This window comes from Natator depressus, chromosome 9, assembly GCF_965152275.1.
Source record: "Natator depressus isolate rNatDep1 chromosome 9, rNatDep2.hap1, whole genome shotgun sequence".
NCBI lineage: Eukaryota > Metazoa > Chordata > Testudines > Cheloniidae > Natator > Natator depressus.
In genome coordinates, this window is record NC_134242.1 from 88,978,578 (window position 1) to 88,994,767 (window position 16,190).

The 16,190-nt window shown below is 47.2% G+C and overlaps 1 protein-coding gene across 5 annotated transcripts in view; it reads left to right on the forward strand.

Annotated features, from left to right (window-relative positions):
* IL1RAPL2 (interleukin 1 receptor accessory protein like 2) overlaps positions 1-16,190 on the forward strand; it is a 673,060-nt gene that overhangs the window by 109,851 nt on the left and 547,019 nt on the right. For 2 of the 5 annotated variants that reach the window (XM_074962584.1, XM_074962590.1), the window contains exons 1-2: positions 9,137-9,280; positions 9,527-9,929. The exons of 1 other annotated variant lie outside the window; for it this stretch is intronic. The gene's annotated coding sequence lies outside the window, so the exon portion shown is untranslated. Of the gene's footprint in view, positions 1-9,136; positions 9,281-9,526; positions 9,930-16,190 lie in introns of those variants that run through there. 2 more of the 5 variants (XM_074962585.1, XM_074962587.1) reach the window with 2 other exon arrangements.

The window sequence follows — 16,190 nt, forward strand, 5'->3', positions numbered from 1 at the left end:
CAAAATGGAAACAATTTTTTTTTTACTGCTTGGGTAAAAATTCTGAAAAAATTTGGGTTGACCCAAAATAAATGTGCTTTTTTTTTTTTAAAGCTGCCAGCGAACTGAAAAATCAGTTATTTACTCAACTCGGGTCTTAACCTCATCCAAAAAATTGCCAGTAGGAAATGGACATACATTTCATTTCTGTTAATAGATTTTATATCTTATTATCATATGTTGGATCCAATCCCACAAACACTTGCATGAGTAAAGTTACACACCTGAGTAGTCCCACTTGTAAAATAAAGTTGCACTTGTCCATAAGTGTGTTTGCAGGATTTAGACCCAAGTTAGGATATGGGTTTGCTCTTAATGAATCCTAAACACCTCTCCAGCTTCTACTCTTGCCACAGAAGAGAAATGGCTAAGTGGTCAATATATGCTAATTAAATGCCGCCCTGTACTTTGTTACCCTGTTCTATAAATATAGTGTTTATTGTGTGACAGTATTACTTTCCCTGTATTCAGGTCATGTCATTCTGTATTATAGGGCTTTCACACTTCCGGAATAAAGCAGCCATTACACTTCAACTCTCTATGAGCAAAACACTTGATCCCCTATCTCTAGCTTTCAAGCACGTAGGAAAGGAAGTTATCCTATTTCAAACTTACCAACCCTACGCACAGGTCGCTATCAAATTGGATTACTGCTTGCAAGGTGGTGCATTTATCTTTTCCTTAAAATAACTCCTGATGTCAAATGCAAAATGATTTCTGAAGTCTAAAATTTTTAACTTCTTGCTGTTTATAATGTTATGTTGTATGTAACTTTGCAACAATGCACCCTCTGTATTCCTATAGCTCAGGGGTTCTCAAACTTGATTGCACTGCAACCCCCTTCTGACAACAAAAATTACTATACTACCCCAGGAGGGGGACCGAAGCCTGAGCCCGTCTGAGTCCCACTGGCCAGGGTGGGGAGGCCAAAGCCAAAACCTGAGCCCCACTGCCCCGGCTAGGGAAGGGGTCAAAGCCAAAGCCCAAGGGCTTCAGCCCCAGCCAGGGGGCCTGTAACCTGATCCCCACCACCCACGGCTAAATCCCTTGGGCTTTGGCTTGGGCCCTGAGCCCCAGCAACCCACTTTGGGATCCTGACCCACAGTTTGAGAACCGCTGCTATAGCTGAACTGGAAAAATAAGATGCATCTCTGTTTATCTCCCCAGAACTGGTGTTCAGAATCTGGGTTACTACAGAAAAAGGTAGGCAGTCCCACACTTTTCCCCTGCCAGTTTATGTCCCAATCCCATCTTACTCCTCCCTCACTTAGTTACGTTTTCACTCCTTAACCATTTTCCTCTTCATCACCCTGCAGCAGGTTCTTCTCCTCTGGTCCTTTGCCCTATCTAGTAGGGGCCAAAACGACCGTTGACAACAATGGACCAATGATGTAGAAGAGGGGAGGAGGTATGGAGCAGAGATATTTGGGTTGAACAAAAGTTAAAGCCACTGTGTAGAGCTTTAAATGGCTCCATTCTTATATGGTGGCTAGAGAGGGGCATGCTCTGTAAGAGACTTGGGCACAATTGTGCTTCCTCTTTGTAGCCAAATGCCCATGTTTCCTTTAGATTGCACACTGCATGTGAGATCTAGCAATAGGCACTGCATAGTGCTTCCCCCAGTGGCCTATTTAGCAAGGCATTTAACTATATGCATATGAATAGCCCACTGACTTCACTGGGACTATTCATGTGCTTGAATTAAGCATTTGCTGGATTAGGGGGAACATGAGCAAAGTGTTTCTCTCCCTACCCCGCAATTCTCAAAAGGGCCTGCAACTCGCATCCTTTGTCTCAAATGCTTATTGTGCATGTTGCAGGTGGGTGAGACCCCTTCTGAACAGAAACACACTCGTTTTCATCCCAAAGATCAGAATTGAGACCGTACTGCTATACATGGGGATGGGCGGTAAAGCCAATATCTAGGACATCTCGTAGCTATAAATTGCTCAAACCCATGGAAGCCAACTGCCCTCTGGAGTGTAGATTCATGAAAAGGCTAGGGAAGCCCTGGATTACTTTTGCTGAGCGGACCACATACAACAATTAGTTAGAACTTAAGTGGGGCTAAGAATATGCACCTGGAGCCTGAGCCAAAGCCTATGGAAGTCACTGGGAGCCTTTTCACTGATTTCAGTGTGCTTTGGCTCAGGGCCCTAAGGAAGAACAGACATATACCATAGAATTAGACATTGAGCGTGGAGGTGGCAAATGGGTAGACTTAAGTCAAGAAGCAGAGGCTGGTCTTCTCTACAGGTCCAAGTCCAGTACCTGAATCACACATAGATTGAGTTCCTGGCTGTGCCCCAGACTTCCCGTTTGACTCTGGCTAAGTCACTTAGGCCTAGATCTTCAAAGGTATTTAGATGCATAACTCCCATTGTTTTCATTTGGGAGTTAGGAGCCTAAATACTTTTTGAGGAAGGGGGACTAATCTCTATGCTTCAATTCCCACTCTGTGAAATAAGGATAATACTTTTTCTCTCCCAGTCTTGTCTATGCAGACTGTAAACTCTCTGGGGGATGGACTGTCCCATGCTATGTGTTTGAACCTAGCACAACTGGGATCTGATCTCAGCTGAGGCCTCTGGCGGCTACTGTAATACAAATGATAGGACTCAGAAATAAATGGCAAAAGAAGTCTCCTTACTATATGTGTAAGAAGCTATTCCTAAGCATGGTACATGGCACAGGGGAGTGTTTTCTCTTCCCCTGGAAGGCTGCTGTCTTCCGCTCTGTGTTCTAATACATCAATACATGTTTTGTATCTTCATTCACTGCTAAGCCTGTGTCATAGCAGTGTCTGTGAAATGAGCTATTTTCCATGCTGGGCTAAAATGAGACCAGAGCATGTGGACTAAAGTTAGTTTAAAAACCTGAATTTGCATTAGGGATTTTATTTCCACTTTTATAAATAATGTATATGCTGTTACCTTAATTATGCTATACTGTATCTTTGATTTATTGTAAACCGTTAAAGTATATCTAATGATACCACTTCATCTGTTCATTTAAAATTACAATATAAATCAAAGGTATCATTAAATATAATTTAATTTTACTGTGTACTTCAAAATCCATGGGATGTTTTACTTCTATGCTTCTAATCTCTTAATTCAGTTGAAAATTGACTTTAATAAGTGACACGTTAAATAATTTAAAACATAGCTCTTTTATACTATAATCATGCCAAGGGAAATGAAAGAGTAGCTGAAGTGTCAGAGGCTATAAATTGCTGCAAAGGTATTAGCATCCCAGTAAGAAGGGATGTTGCGGGGAGAAGTAAGGTCTACGGGCCACATATTGACTCTTTCTGATGAATTGAAAGATTTATAGTCCCTCTAAAAATTGGCTATTTTTTGTCACATTCGAAATACATTACAAATAATTTTGTACAAGTCCCTTCTGCGCTCACGGGCGTGTAGCTGTGCTGGGGTTGCTAAAGGTTATCGTACTGCATTGTCTGCAGCCTGCCTTTTAAATATAAAGAGCCAAGCGCCACTGTGTTACACGAGTGTAATCCCCTGGAGTCAAAGGAGGATTTGAAGTGTGCTTAGACTCTGAAAAGTGACTGTAAAAATGGCATCATGGGGTGCTCTCTTTAATGTCTCACAATGACATCTACAGCAGACTTCCTTAGTTCACAGGTAAAAAGACTGCTCTAAGTGCCAGTCCAGCGTACTCACCTGAGGAGCCAAGCTGGGCTGGGTTTTTTCCTGCCTTTCATATCATTTAGCAGCAAAGATTCTTCAACTGCAGCATAGTTAACAATTCTGGGTCTCATGTGAGAGCCCAAATAGAATCGAGCTCCCAATCCCATAACTGTGTTGGCTCTGGCGGGATAACAGGAGTTAAAAGTAGGGAAAACTTATCTTAGTAGTAACAGGAACAGAAAGGCCTCTGACTCCATACGAAGAGAAGATCTACCTCGTAAGGTGCTATTTTCACACCGTTCACCAGATGCTCTGCGCCATGTTTAACTAGATTGTAAGCTAAGTAGTAGGGAGGGCGTGTCTTCCTGTTCTGTGTTCATACCTAGCCCCCTGGAATCCTCCTTCTATGAGTGGGCTACGACGTGCAATAACACCAATACTTTACCCTGCTGTAAGTGTAAAATGCTCCTCAGTGAAAGCGGGTAGATGTGCAGATGCACTCGACTCCACAAGGTAAAAGGCGACGGAGAATCAGGCCCAGCAAATTTTTTTCCTGACTGGAACTGCCGTTACCTCATAAAATGTGTTAAGAAAATAATACCCAATCATCTGAGGCCCTGCACAGCAGGAGCGTGCTGAATGGAGCTATTCCAAGACATTTAAAAGCAACCTCAGTAACTAAAAATAACAGGGCCCAGCTGCAAAAAGGGTACATGTGTCATCTTAGAAACAGAACTAGGGCCATATATAGCCCTGAGGGAAAGAATTTAGGCCTGATCTAGCTCTAATTTGAGATGTGTTTTTAAACGTATTTAGGTGAGGTGGTGCAAAACCCCATGATGATGCTCATATGTTGGTTTTGAGTGTCTTTTATCATTGAATTTACGTCAATTCCTTCTGATATAAGCAACTCTCAAACTGCAAGAGGAGTGTCTAGAGTGCTTTGCACCAATTTACAGTAACATTGCTACAATTTCTGCATGGGGACAAGGCCTGATTGTGCTTGAGAGTTGTAGGCGGCATTGACTGCTGGATTGGGGGATGGTAAATACGTCTAGACTCTGTTTCAATGGACACATGAAGTTTGTACTTGCTCAGGAAGGGGAACATATGGGCCGAATGTTGTACTATGTTCTTAGTCTGGGTTTGTATTGCGGTGGAGTTGATTTTCCAGTTTGAAAAGTCAACTCCTAAGATATTAAATAATTTAGAAGCCCCTGTGCTTTTCTGCAGAAATTTGCTGATGCTCCATATTCTGAGCAGGATAGTTCTTGGCAATTATAAATACATTGACTTTCTGTCCTTGTGAAAGGTAGAAGGCAAAGTTGGTTTTTACCTAACATCAAAAATTGGATTGGTAGGTGTGGTTTCCTAGTTCTCTGAGAAGTAAAATGGAAGTTCTTCTTGATTTAGTGTATTCAGGGCTTTGGGCCTAGTTATAGCAAATTCACACCTGGTGGAAGTGAACACAATTCTTCTGGTAGTGTATTATACCCACTTTGCACAGATGTAAATGACTCTACAGCATTTTCACTCACCCTACACCAGATTTTTGAACTGATCTTGCACAATCTTGTTTTGTTTCCTACAAGCTTTTGTATGGTATTCAGTGCCACCCTACCAGAGCCCCTGGTGAACGTTAGTGCATTCAGTTACCCAATACCCCTGGAAGGGAGACTGGGACACAGCAAAATTAACACATCATCTATAATGGGGCAGAGCTGGGAATAGAACTCCTGTCCCCCAATCCTCAGTTACTGCCTTAACCAGGAGCCCAGCCTTCCTCCCAACTTTGTTTCCTGTGCCATGAACGTCACAGTTTCAGGGTAATAGCTCCTACCTCCCCTCCCTCTATGGGCCACTCCAGGAGTGCTCAGGCAGGGCTCAGATCTCCAGCCATCACCTGTCTCTGGACAGGCTCCTTATCCCACTCCCGGTTGAGCAAGGGGTGGGGGTTTATGCCCTGCCTTATACTGTGATATCCCCAGCGTGCCAGTGCGTTGCTCTCTCTTTCCAATGGCCTTGAACAGTGTATTGCCCGCAGTTATAAGTTTCCACACAGCTCTTTCTAAGCATGCATATTTATTCTTAAAGTAAAAGCATCATATAAAAAAACAACTAACAGATTTAGAGACACTAAACATAGGAGCCACCCTAGGCCTCATGGGGCCCTAGTAGGCCAAAGTCTCTCCAACCCTTCCTCAAAGTGTGAGGTGGCCTCCTTAGACAGAAGGTCCTGTCTGGTTTGTGGATCAGAAGGAAGGTCTTGTGTCAATTCAAGCTCATCTTTTTATATGATAGTCCCTTTCTTTGTCTCTTACTCCCTGGAAAATCCAGCTTGAACCACCCACAAGAGGTGGAATTTCTCTGGAGTTGTTTACTAGCTCAGGGGTTATCACTCCCTCTTGTTTTAGTTTGTGTAAGAGCTGTGGTAACCCTCCCCACTGGAGTAGAACACAGTCAGACATAAACCATTCATAAATGTAATGCAGTGAGCCCTGAAGGTACGGCGTTGGGTTGCAATGTCTGTCACAATGAATAAAAAGTCTTCCTGATCAAACAGGGCTGAGTTAAATGTTTAATTAAAAAATAAAATTCTACCGTGCTGGCCTCTGTTGCTCCCTAGTGGCTAGTGAAGATCAATGTGGGACCCAAGTCCAGGTTTTCGTATAGCACAAATGTAGGCAATATTTTAGCTGAAAGACTCTCGAGCGGTGGCTCACCCTCTTTAGAGCTGAGTTTACTCTGGGCTAATTGCAGGTGGATTCTCTCCTGAGCTATGGGTGTCCCTCAAACAGGTCCCCCTGTTTGCCAGAGTGAAGAGTCTCCTACCATTTAAGAGCCCCGCTCCCCAACCCTGCATTGCATCCTCCGGGGTTTATTCCCCTTGGTCACTGCTCCCTGCCCTGCTTGCCAGTGTACAGATGATCACAAGCAAGTGCCCCTGGGGTGCAGAACTCTCCCGATTCCCTCTTTAAGGCTAACGCCAGAGCAAGCAGAGTGATCTGCAGAGAGAACGCACGTGCGCCCCTTGCCCCTGATTTATTAGTGGGCCCCCCTTGCCCCGCTTTATGGCTTTCTTACCTAGCCTAAAGTCACAGGGCAACTTGGCAGTTTAGCAGGGGGGTGGGAAGCGATGCACTGTACCAAGTACCCCAACAACTGCCTCCACTGTGGGCTACCTGCCCCACGCCATTGAGCCTGGCCCAATCCTGCAGTCCTGGTGCGAGTAAATCACAGGGTGCTCTGCCTGATTAGGGGCTACAGGATCGGGCCCTGGGAGTCACAGGACCCTGAGACTGATTGTTCCAACGTAGGGGACCCTCTGTAGTTAGTGCCTTAAAAGCCACGGGACGGATGCCACTCCCATTGGATGCAATGGGATTTCAGCCATTGACTTCAATGATGTCCTGCACTGCACTGCACTGCAGGCCAGACTGGCCCAAACTGGGAGATAGCAGGCCCAGCCAGCACAGGCTCCAGCGTTACGTAGCTGCTCACAGAAGCAGCACGTTTTCTCTTCAGCCGGCTGATTGATTCCCCAACAGGGTTTAATAATGGTTTCTTTCCTTGTCATCTATTCATTGAGGGGAGCTTATTATTAATCCTTCCCTATGTCTAAACTCTGTTCTTCCATCAGTTACTTTCTGAACCAGGTCTCCGAATCCATGTTACATCTGGTCACATAGGATGACAGCTAGGGGAAGGTACCTAGCGTGACCTGCATTCACTAAATGACACCATCATCCTCAGCTCCTGGTGTTTGTTTCAAGCACTGTTAGAACTTAAACAAACAAACAAACAAACCCCTTGTTGCAAGCCCTTTATGAAGTTATAGCACTAGGAAGCCCAGGGGCTGAGACTGGGTGGGAAAGATCAAGCTTGCTTCACAGAGAGATCAAAATATTTCCTTCCTACCTGCTGGGAAACATCTAACCTATTTTATGTCCCAGTGACTTTTGAGCTGAATTATTGCTGAGATTTTACACTGAAAGTTTAGCACAGGATTGTTGTAGCAGCCTTGGTCCCAGGATATTAGAGAGACAAGGTGGGTGAGGTAACATCTTCTATTGGACCAACATCTGTTGGTGAAAGAGACAAGCTATGAAGCTTACACAGAGCTCTTCTTCAGGTCTGGGAAACATACTTTGTGCCACAGCTAAATACAAGCTGAAACAGATTGTTTAGCATAGGTAACTAACACATATTTCAAGGGACCATTCAAACACCTCTCCACCTTGTATTTAGCTGTGACTCTCTAGTACATTTCCCAGACCTGAAGAAGAGCTCTGTGTAAGCTCCAAAGCTTGTCTGTCTCTTACCAACAGAAGTTAGTCCCATAAGAGATATGACTTTGCCTGCCTTGTCTCTGAAAGTTTAGCTCCATTATGGCAATTTCCCCATTCCCACTTCAGTCCTTAAATCCTGCTTAAAATCATTGGGGGGAGGAAGTAAGGGCATTAATGTGATGGAAAAAGTCTTCATCTGTTTATTTCATGACTCCATGCTACATCAAAAACATGGGCCTGCAGAATCACTTGTTTTCAGTAAACGCCTAATTTGCAGGTTCACATTTCCTCTAGTTTACTTAAAACAGATCCAATAATTAAAACATCAAAAATCACAGGTGTACTAACTCAGGGTTTAGTGGCCAACGCCCTTCATACACTTCAGTGAAGAAGGCATTTGCTCCCCATTCGCATGTGTCACATGCTCATGATGGGGGGGGGGGGGGGGAACTGATCGAGGCAGGATATGATGAAACCACCTAGGGATACTGGAATGAACGCAGGAGCAAACCTTGGAAAGGAGCGCTCCTGTTGAATGCATTAATCAGCTCTGCACCCATCAGCTCCTCATATGCTAGATACCCGCTCTTCGCCTGGTCCTCTTCTACTTTCGCCTGGTCATCTGTGACCATCCCTGCCTCTGATTCCTCCAAGCCCTGCTCTGCACAGACACGTATCAGGCTCCAGTCTGCCCCAGTGAGTTACCCTCAGCTGCTCCATGGGACGAGGGAGGCAAAAGCGCCTGATCGGATACCTCTGGCTACTCTCAGTGCTGGGTTTGATGCCTAGGGAGGCTCATCCTGAAATGAACAACCCAAAGCCAGTGACCCTGCCAGACCTGACTGGAAGGGAAGCCCTGGTTTTCTAACCATTGCAGGGGTGAAAGAGGCTGCTCCCCTCCTGCAAAAAGGGAAACGCTGCGGCCACTCCGGTGTTTATTTAACACGCAAGGGCTTTAATGCTGAGTGAAGAGCAGGCTTGCAAGATTACATGGCACCCAATGGGGAGGGTGGGGGAAGCGGCGACCTCAGCTGAGCCTGACTCCAGGTCCAGAAGCGGGCGATCTCTCCCTTGGCCGCTAGACGGCGCTGCAGCCTCGCACTTCCCGAGCCCAGAAAGGCAAGTAAGTGAAGTGACACTTTTGCTGTTGAAACCCAGGATTGCTGGGCTGGACGCCTCTCGCTCCTCACCTGAACTCCCAGATCCAAGGGGGCAGCCGAGGCACCGCGGGGTGAATTGGCTTCTGCCTCTTCCCCTGGGCAGGCGGCTGGCTGGAGAGATGGCACGGCCAGGGGAGGGGTGAGTGGGGCTGGAGTCGCTCTTGGGGGGGGATCCAGGAGTGCGATGGGAACAGAGCCACCCAGGAGAGCCGCTCTCCGGCTCGGTGGTTTCTGGCAGCGAGTCCGGGCAGGGCCGAGAAGAGGCTTCCCAGTGTAAACGCCCCCAGCCCGGACGGCGGGGTCCTGCCTCTGGGCGATGGCTGCACTAGCTTAACTAGGGAACCAGCCGCCCGCCCCGTTTGAATCTCTCTCTCTCTCTCCGAAGGGGAAGCTGCCCCGCTGGGTTTGCGGCTGTCGAGGGGACAAGGCGCCTGCTGGACGCGCTGCTAACCCGAGCCCCGGCCGCAGCCCGCGCCAGGACCGTGTAACCAGCAGCCTCGCAGGCAGCCCCGCTGGCTGGCGTGAAATCAAGGGGAAGCCGCAACGCCAGGCATTGGCTGGGGAAGTTCTTCAGCAGGTCCTGCCCTGGCCCCGGCTGGTGCACGAAGCTGCCCTCCAGCGCCAAGCCAAGGACTTTCTCGAGCGAGCTTGGGGGGTAGGCGCGGTTTTCTCCGGGGTGGGCGCCTGGAGTGATTTCGGCTTGTTAGAAGGGGAACCAAAACCTCCCGGGCATGGAATTGAACTCGTGAGCTCCCTGGCTAATTCCTTGCTGCGCTGTGCAGAAGTAGGTAAGCTGCATGCACTTATGCTGGGCTGTCCTGGCCTCTCCACAATTGCATGGGGTTGTTGTTATTATTTGGGGGGGGGGGGAGAGCCTCTTTTGAATCGTTCCCCCCCCCGCCGCATTAGTGAAACGGTCCCTTCAAACTTTGTGAGCAGGTGGCCGGAGTCGTTTTGTTTCTAAGGGGATAATACATCTCCCCCCTCGCCCCCGCCGCTGCAAAATTGCTTTAGAAGCCTTTTAATTTTAAAAAGACCTCTCCCTCCTCACAATAATGGCTTTGGTTTGCCTCTGTCACTTAAGGGAGGGACTGTTTTCCCCCCCCCCACTGCTGTCGAGGCTATTAATGCCGATCTAAACCTTTCCAAAAAGAGAGAGGAAAAGTTCTTCTCCCCCTCCTCCCCCCCCCCCCGCCCCATATGTGGACCAGCAAGTCAAACCCAAAGCACGAAAAACAACCCCCTTGTGGACACTTGTGATTTGCTCTCCTGTGATCCACACTAATCTTTCCTCCGCCGCCGCCCCCCCTCCCCCAAAAAAGTGGGGAGAGTTGAATAGTGAAGTTAGTAAACTGGTGACTGATGCTGCCAATAAATCTGCGGCTCTGAGGATTGAAGAACATTGATTTCTGCCTTAGATAATGCCATTGATTGGGGCATGACTGGAGATGGGCTCTCAGCAAAGTTTGTTCTAAAGTCTGTCTGTGAGGCTGAAAGAGATGGGGAAAGTGTCTGGAAAAAGGCACCTCTGTTATGCTGGCTTTTCCCCTTGTTCCTTCTTTTCCCCCTCTGGTTTTCCTTTGTAAGAATAGCACAAAGAAAATGGAATGTATGTTTCATGTGAGATGTTATAAATGTGCGTATTACGTATGGGGCAGAGGATATGTGCCTGTTTATATATTGTATATTGGAGGCATCTTTACCATCTCCTCTAGTGATGTTCATCTGGGGCCTGATCCAAAGCCCACTGTAGTCAATGAATTTTTGCATTGACTTCAATGGGCTTTGGCTCAGGGCCCTGATCCATTACTGTATCCCTAGTGACTTAGGTAGTGGCACCACAAGCCCGGAAGCTGCTGCCCAAGGGAAATAGTGCATGGCAATATGTTAATCAAATGCTGCTGCAAACCCCAGAAAGGAAAACGTTCACCAGCTGGGAAGTTATTGAACACTCGAGGAAACAGGCGGTTTAGGCGGGTGGGGAATCTCCTGGCATCTCCCCTATAAATAGATCCCTGCCCCATGTAGCACATGGCCATCCCTCTAGAGCGCCGTTATTTCAATTAAAAAAACAGAGTCTCTGCTCAACGCCTGCGCTTTCTATTCTGGGTTAGTTACAGTTCTCCCACTTCCTTCTGAATCCTCCAAGAAGGGCTGCAGGGCTTGAGCTGCGCTTTAAAGGCAGCTGCTGGTGACCACACAGATCAGTTCATTCTTTCTGCAAGTGGCTCGTGGAGTCAAGATGGATCATAGACTCATAGACATTAAGGTCAGAAGGGACCATTATGATCATCTAGTCTGACCTCCTGCACAATGCAGGCCACAGAATCTCACCCACCCACTCCTGCGAAAAACCTCTCACCTATGTCTGAGCTATTGAAGTCCACAAATCATGGTTTGAAGACCAGAGGGTGGGTGGCTTAAAATAACCTCCCTCCCCCCGGTTAGTTATAACAGCAAAGGATCTAATCCCGGTAGGTATGGGAGCTGCAGGTACACGGAACCTTTCAGGATCAGGCCCCTTAGTGAAAGAAACACTTAAGAACATTCATATCTCCAAGGGAAGCCTAAATAACTACTGAGAGGCTAGTTATTTAGCACAGTTATGGCGCTAAATAAACAGGCAAAGAAGACTTAGCCAGGGTTTTCAAAAGTGAGCAGTGATTTTGGGGGGAGAGGGTGCCATTGGAGATGCCTTAAAGGGGCCTGGCTTTCAGAACGTTGACCCCCCAACCTTCTGGAAATCAGGCTCCTTTAAGGTGTCTCCAGTGTGTATGTGGAAATTGGGCCACCCAAAATCACTAATCAGGTGGGCTAACACCTGTCGGTGCTTCTTCACTGGGGCGTAATCCAAAGCCTGTTGAAGTCATTGAAAAGACTCCCATTGAATTCAATAGGCTTTGCATCGGGCCCTACGTGCATGCGGCTGATGCGTCCCGTCACTGTTGATGCTTCCAATAGGGACCCCATTTGATGATGTGAAGTAGGATACCTGGCCAATAGAAAGCCTAGAAATCAGTGTGTTTCAATGGGTAAATCCTAAAACATAAAATCTTTGTGTATTGTGTGGGCTAACCTAACAAGTGTTCAGTGGGCCAGAACTGATACCTCATGTTACAATGTCTAGGAAAACCTTGACTTCCAATGCTTTCTAAGGGGAACTCATTCTTTCAGTTCTGCTTTGTGGCATCAAATTGTCCTGTTTGCTCTTAGCTTCTTAAAAAATTAAGGTGCACGGAATTCCTTTGTAGGAGCGATTGGCATGTACTGGGTGCGTTATGCTGTGGCTTTCTTTCTCGACTCTGAGCCTGCATTCCTTGGAAACCCAACGCTCGATCTGAACTCACTGGAATGCAAGGCTCTAAGAGTGAAGGAGTGAGGAAAGGACAATAAAGGCACCCTGGAAACCCATGGAAAGGCTCCCATTGAAGTTCTTTGGCTTTGGATCAGGCCCTGTATGTGTGTGTTCACAGGAGCACTGTCACTATAAGCACTTTGAAAGGGACTTTAATTTATAAGCAGTGATAAAATGTGGGTGTAATAGGCTAGCAGTATCGTCTTGAAACACCTTAAACTTGAAAGCAGGTGGCTCGTTTTTCTACCTGGAAATAAAGGAAGTAGGGAGGGGCACTCTCTTGAGAGGGTCTAGTGGGTGGGCTGAGCAGACCTGAGATAGGAACTATAGGAGCAGCTAAGCCTGGGAGAAGGCTTCTGCTGACTGGTGTGACTAATTTGGCTAATGCCAGACCTGAGGCAGGGGGTGAAGTTGGGAAGATGTTGGCTTGCAAGGAGTCAAGTTCTCCTCCAAAGTTAGCTGTGGGGAAGCTCGGGGGTGCTGAGGCTTCCAGTATTATCTAGATTTTGGGCTATCTAATTTGACTGAGCTAAACCTGCATAAAACAAGTGTCTGGCTGGAGAGAGGTTAAGGAGACAGTGAGAAGTTACTTGTAAGTGAACAAAAATAGTCTGAACTGGATGGTCGGAACTGGATGGTCCCGGGTGGGATGCTAGTGGGTAGAAAATCAGTGGAGCCCTGGGTAGGAGTAACTCCTTGGGAGTTTTATTTATCTCCTATCCCCTCCCCTTCCAGACTGGCTTCTCTGTGCACAGGAGGAGCCGTAGTCTCCAGGCTGATTTCTCTGCTTCTCTGAGTCCCTCCCTGTTGCGAGGCTGCAGCTTGCACCTAGCTCTCATTAAGGAGAAAGTGAGACTGTCATGTACAAATGAGCAAGGAGAGACCAGCCCTACACTCCAAGTGAGATCCTTTCTAGCTGTTATTGGTGGTCTAAGCCAGCAGCTAAAGAAATCCTTTTAAATAAGGATATTGAGTGGAAGGTAATGTGTGTGTGTGTGTGTGTGTGTGTGTATATATATTGAAAGCCCTTTAGCTTTTCCGGTCAATTTCCAGAAAGGAAAAGCAATAAGAGCAGGTAGCATGTTGAGACCTATAACTGTTCTTGTATGATGATGTTGTTCTGATGTGTCTGGGCTTGCTCCTGCAACTGCAGCACCTTGACCTCCTCAGGGCCTGGAAGCTAGTCTTGGCGACTAGGTAGCCACTGAAGGGGAGAACCTCCTGCAGAGCCTCTGCTATACAACCCCCATCTTGGTATGCAGGCGGCGGAGTCCCCCTCAGTGCACCAGAGGCTGGTGCCACCAGGCTTGGAGACCTCCTGGATTACAATTGGAGGGACTGGGGGGACCCTGTGGCACTCGGCTGGCACATGGGGCTCTGTATCCCTCATGTCCCCCATCACGGGCTCCAGGAGGTGAGGGCAGCCCTACTACCCACCTCTTGCATTTTTCTTGAATGGATCGTCCAGAAGGGTGCTCCCCCACCCACTCCTCAGGTCAGCCCTTGGGACCTTACCATTTGGCCTCTGTCCCGTGAGCCTCCCTGGTCCCCTGCCCCATTCACCATCTGAGAGCATGTCTACTTACCTCCGGAGCGATTGATCCAGCAGGGGTTGATTTATCGTGTCTCGTGAAGACACGATAAATCAACTGCCGAGCGCTCTCCTGTCGACTCCGGTACTCAACTGGAGCAAGAAGTACAGGTGGAGTCGATGGGGGAGCATCTGCAGTTGACCTACTGCAGTGAAGACACCGGGGTAAGTAGATATAAGTACGTCGACTTCAGCTACGTTATTCACTGAAGTTGCATAACTTGTGTAGCTGAAGTTGTGTAACTTAGATCGATTTCCCCCCCCCGGCCAGGCCTCAGCTGGCTGCGAGGCAGGGTCTGGTGGCTCCTCCCCTTAGTCTGGGGGGAGGGGCCTTTAGATGTGGGTGGGCACAGAACTTTAATAGGTGCAGTGCCGTGAAGGTGTGGGCTGTAAGTGAGCACAGCTGAGAGTGAGCAGCCTCATTCTTCTTTGCCTTGAATCTTGCAGAGTTATTTGCATTTGTGCAAAATGCTGACCTTGTGATGGGCCCAGGGATGCGTGATGCCAAACAGTAGTGCAGGGTTGGGCCCAAAAATCTCTCTGGGTACAGTAAATCAAAGGAATCTAGGAACTCACCTGTAGTCTCTCAGCTTTGAGCATTCTTTCTCCGCTGTCATTTGAAAATGGCTGTTATATTTCTCGTTCCCAAGACTCATTGCTGCTCCCACCCAACCCCACATCGAAAAATGGGATTGATTAGGTCCCACTCCTTCTGACTCCGCCCTGATGCTGGGCGGATGGGCTGTAATCCGAGATGGGTGTTGGTAGGTGCACAAAGACTGATCTCTGGAAATTTCTATTGCACAAGTTTGTGCAGTTGCCCTTTACTGGTGACTCCTCAGTGTGAATGTTTGGTGGAACCATTTGGATTTTCACACATTATTTGATAACTTCGGAGGATCTTGACTTCACCAAACTGTTGGCAATTGGCATTTAGTGGGAGGAAGAAATCTGGCCTGTATATATAACCTTCATGAGGAACTCCTCCAACTAATAGTGCCTTCTCATTAGCTCTGGAGTGAAAGTGCTCCTTCATTTTCTTTTAAGTATTCCATCAATGCAAAACTATTGGCTCCTCTGGAGCTGGCTTTCCAGCACAACGCTTTGCTCTGGGGGGTTGGATGTGGTGCTGTGCGTGCACACACTAGAAATCTCCAGGTATATTCCAGGTTTCAGAGTAGCAGCCGTGTCAGTCTGTATTCGCAAAAAGAAAAGGAGTACTTGTGGCACCTTAGAGACTAACCAATTTATTTGAGCATAAGCTTTCGTGAGCTACAGCTCACTTCATCGGATGCATATTGTGGAAAGTACAGAAGATCTTTTTATACACACAAAGCATGAAAAAATGGGTGTTTACCACTACAAAAGGTTTTCTTTCCCCCCACACCCCACTCTCCTGCTGGTAATAGCTTATCTAAAGTGATCACTCTCCTTACAATGTGTATGATAATCAAGGTGGGCCATTTCCAGCACAAATCCAGGGTTTAACAAGAACGTCTCGGGGGAGGGGGGTAGGAAAAAACAAGGGGAAATAGGTTACCTTGCATACACATTGTAAGGAGAGTGATCACTTTAGAAAAGCTATTACCAACAGGAGAGTGGGTTGGGGGGCGGGGGGGATGGGGAGAAAACCTGGATTTGTGCTGGAAATGGCCCAACTTGATTATCATACACATTGTAAGGAGAGTGATCACTTTAGATAAGCTATTACCAGCAGGAGAGTGGGGTGTGGGGGGAAAGAAAACCTTTTGTAGTGGTAAACACCCATTTTTTCATGCTTTGTGTGTATAAAAAGATCTTCTGTACTTTCCACAGTATGCATCTGATGAAGTGAGCTGTAGCTCACGAAAGCTTTTGCTCAAATAAATTGGTTAGTCTCTAAGGTATATTCCAGTGCAAGCTTCCGGCAGCAGCGTTTCTATCTTATTGTGTGCAGCGGAACAAGATGGGCTTGACTCTGTGCTGTTGCACAGAACAAGGGTCTTGGCAAGCGATGAACAAGGTTCCATCTCATCTGGGCTTAGAAATTCTGGTTTGAAGGTGCCAATGCCTGAGAGGGCAGGTGGGGGAAGCGGCACAAGGAACCTCCCTCGTATATGAGGG